At 40.5% G+C, this 4333-nt stretch overlaps 1 long non-coding RNA gene across 1 annotated transcript; it reads right to left on the bottom strand.

Annotated features, from left to right (window-relative positions):
* Positions 1-500: 500 nt before the first annotated feature.
* LOC307103827 lies at positions 501-4021 on the bottom strand. Its single transcript, XR_013813845.1, has 3 exons — positions 3411-4021; positions 2142-2258; positions 501-1387 (listed from the first exon to the last, which is right to left on the bottom strand). It is a non-coding gene; the product is annotated as an uncharacterized lncRNA (long non-coding RNA).
* Between the last annotated feature and the right edge of the window lie 312 nt (positions 4022-4333).

Raw genomic sequence — 4333 nt, forward strand, 5'->3', positions numbered from 1 at the left:
GATCCCATGCCTAAACTGGCAGCCGGACATACCCCGAGGGGTCCCAGATTGGAGAGGTTCAGGCTGGGCTGAGGGGATCCCCCCCATGCATGAATTTTGTGCACCACGCCTCTAGTATCTCAATAAAAAAAAGAGTAAGTAAGTGATCTAGTTTAAAAAGCATATTTGGTTTTAAAATACATGAATACAAATTTCTGAATATCATTTATATAACTTGTTTTCATTTTCTCAAAGAACATCTATAATTAAAAAAATAAATTCAAACAAATTCACTTGTTTTCCAATATACATTTTTATAAGCACATTTGATACATATATTTCATACATATATATTTGTATGTGTGTCTATGTATGTATATGTATATATGCAATAAAATTCTTTTTAAACACTAATAAAAGGCAGATTTAGCTTCTGGTATACTCTTAATAATTCTGTTTTTTGAAGCAGTGAATCATACTATTATAGTTTAAAGCCTCATTGCTCTAATTAAGTGCTCAAATGATAAATATCTATGTGTTTGGCCACTAATATGAGACCAGTGAATTTTATTTCTAATTAGAGCAACTGTGAAAATGCTAACAAACACATCTTGAGTGAGTATCAATAGGCCAAACCATTAGTAATAGCTAAAGAGGCTATTAAAACATCTCAAAATTTCTCAATTAATCCTGACCAACAGGATAACTGCTTTTAACTTCCTAGGTCCATCAGATATTGACAAATATATAGCTTTTTGAAAATAAAATGTCAAGATGAATTTGGCTGAACAACATAAATTTGGCCACATTTTTCTCCTGCCATATAGCCACAAATCCACAGTGACTATATGGTGGTTGGAACAAATGGGGTGCCATATATGGCAGTTGATTTTCTAAGAAGGCTGGGTTATAAGAACTTTACATATCTGGGGGCTTTTGGGATAAATCCAGTTGAAAAAGAAAAAGCTTTTAATAAACCCTGGAAAATGTTCCATACAGCGGAATGAGCTAATCTAGGAAACAGTCACTTCTGGCCATTTACCTTGAAGCTGTTCATTGGGTAAGAAGTTTGGGTTTTGTTTGACAAGGTGCTATGAAAGCCAGTGTGAAATTCCAGTACACACACACACACACACACACACACACACACACACTCATACACACACTCATACACACACATACATACACATACACACACTCATACACACACATACATACACACACACATGCTGTGCACACATACAAGGAGGATATAATCACTGAACCTCAAAGAAGAGACACAGATTTTCTTACAACTTGAAAATAAATAAAGCTACATACCTCAGTATCTCTTATCGTAATCCAAATGGCATTCAGACACCAATGGGGTCAGGATTTTCCTGGTGATAACTCTGCCTTCAGCCCTGCCCTGTTCAGAGCATTTGTTAGCTATTCAGTTTCTAAGAGTAACTCAACAATAATAATCAGGAGTAGAAATTTTAGTAAATGGCTGAATACGCAAAAGGAAAATGCATCCTCAAGGTCTGGGTTCCTTAGCAGGGAACTCCCACCTTCCAGCATCCTTGCTCGACATAAGAAGTTGTAAAGAGGTGGTGGGACCTGGGCCTGCCTTTGCAACTCTGAGCAGTTGGCATCGCCCCACTCCTTTGATAGGCAACCCTCCACATTGCTGAGTGGCAGTCTAACAGAACAGGATCGCTGCCAATAAGACAATGAAAACACATTCGCAGCCTTATTTTTCCAAGTATACAGGCAGATGTTTGGATTCATCGTCTTGGTGCACATGTTTGATCAACCTCTCTCTTCCTCATTTCTGTTCGTACTTTTAAAAAATGCAAGCTTTAATCTCTTAGTGAAAAAGCCTTTCTTAGAAACAGATATAGGACACATGGAGGTAAGTCTATACAAGGGAAAGGACATTAAAGTGAATTTAGTAACATGGATAATACCCTCACAATAACTCTCCAACATGTGTTCATATCTATCCTTCTATAATACAAATGCCGAGTTTTCACAGTAAGTAAAGGAGGTTTCTGCTCTGATTGCACAAACAACAAGTAGTAAGGGCCTTGAAAATAAATTATTGGGGCTATTGAGCCCAAGGATGCAATGTTTCTTTCTGGGCCTCAATTCTTTCATCTATAAAATTATTTCCCACTTACTCCATCTATGTCTCTTTACTCTTGTTTCTTGCACACACCATTGCCAGAACGATTTTCCTGATGATAGCTCTGCCCTCAGAATTTCCTGATGTAGAAATTTTCATCCAGAGTCGAGACCTGCAGTATAAAATTCCAGCCAATGGAATTAGCCATTTTCCCCCCTCCAAGCCACTTACTTAAACTCTACCCTTGAGCCAAAATGGACTGCTTTCTATTTTCGGTATATTTTTACACTAGAGGCCTGGTGCACAAAATTTGTGCATGGGTAGGGTCCCTAAGCCTGACCGCCGATCAGGGCCCATCTGTGGGGTGACCAGTGGGGTGATCCCCCCTCCCCGGCTCGCACCCACCTTGGCTCGCCTGGGGCCTGTGGGCTGGGGGAAGCTCCTGCATTGAGTGTATGCCCCCTGGTGGTCAGTGCGCATCATAGCGACCAGTCGTTCCACCAGTCATGCTGCCATTCAGTCAATTTGCATATTAGGCTTTTATTATATAGGATTGTTCTTGCCCCAACCCCAATCTCTTAACAGCTTAACATCTTTCTTGTCCCTTGAAACCCATTTCAAAGCTGATCTCTTTAGTGAAACTTTTCCTGAGTCCCCCAGTTATATGTGGACCTCCCATCTTCCAAAGCAGCTGAACCTTGCATGTCTCTTCACTAGGTCAGTATTCCTCCTAAAACCTTGTACACTATGTCAGTTTCCACCCTCCAGTTAGACTGAGCTCCTCCAGGGCAGGCAACTTCTCATTATCTCATCTGTGTACCACACCCCAACCTCTACAGCAGAATACCCTGCTCAAAATGGATATCTGAGGGAAGGAACTGAATCAATATGTTTTCCTCTTATTTGAAAACAATCAAAGGAATGTCAGGTAATAATAGGGCTAAGGAAGTGAACTATTAGGTGAGAAGGGTCAGTGGAGAAGTAGTGGTCTTTCTTCTCTGTAGAAAGAATATCTTTCCTTCTAGTCCTCATACTAATCTGTTACTATCTCAGACCACATACTAGTATATCCCAGTGAGGTCAAGAAATAGCAGCAATATATAAGGGATATAGTCAATACTATTGTAATGACTATGCATGGTGCCTGGTGGGCACTTGAAATGTTGGGGGAACACTTTGTAAAGTATGTAATTATTTAACCACTATGCTGTGCACCAGGAACTAAAACAGAATAATATTCAATGTAAACTGTAATTGAAAAATAAAAACATTTAGAAATTCAAAAACAAATAAAACACAAGAGAAAAAATGGGACTTTTCATACCCTGGGAGTGACAGCTGTCCTTTGTTTGCCTCCAGCACCATCTCAGGGAGCCTGGAACGGGTGGGGGAAGAGGGAAAAAGAGAAGGGTTTGAGAAGCCCCTTATCGAGAAGAAAGCAGAGTGGGGGGTGGTGAGTGTGGGCATGGGAAGAGAGAAGGAAAAACGGGTTGCTAAATTAGAGAAGAAAAGATCTTCCTATTGGTTGAGACCAGGGCTGCTGAGAAGTTGCCACATGGCTCTGTTCTTATTATAACTTAATCTCTGTCCTTGCCTCCTCATCTATGAAGTTCCACAGAGGCATTGAGGGTCCAAAGCACTGGAAGATTCTTGAATTAAAAGGCATTGTGTAAAGGCAAAGAATTATCATTATTATTATGAGGAACTTGTCAAAGACAGAAACAGACACCACAATGCATAATTTTTTTAAAAATAAATACCATGCTGTCAAATTGGATAGTGACTGGCTGTTAGATAACTTGGCAACTGCAGCCGAGCAAATGTGCAGGAGAGGTGAGTATTTTTCCACTCTTCCTGAAGGCTAGAAACATAAACAGCAACCTTTTTTTTTTTTTGCATCAATCTTTCAGTCGTGTCCATCAAATTATGCTTTCAAGTTTAATGATGAATAAAACACCCTAAACACAGAGGAGAGCAAGCCCAGACTGAGCATCTTGAAAGTGATGAGCTGAAAGAGAGCGTGCACATTCCACGTGAATGTTTCAGCGGTGTCAGAAAATGCAGCACACTCAAAAAATCGGTCTGCGGATTTCTTCGGTGCATTCCCTCTTAAGAGTCCAAAGGGAATTCGCGTTTCAGCTGTAGGATGTACTGCCATAGCAGTTTAGGCGGAGCTGGTAGTATCAGAGGGGGGAGTGGGGAGCTGAACGCCCCGTGCTCCAGCACAAACTAGGACACTCAGAGCAG

Source organism: Cnephaeus nilssonii (assembly GCF_951640355.1).
Source record: "Cnephaeus nilssonii genome assembly, chromosome: 7".
Taxonomy (NCBI): domain Eukaryota; kingdom Metazoa; phylum Chordata; class Mammalia; order Chiroptera; family Vespertilionidae; genus Cnephaeus; species Cnephaeus nilssonii.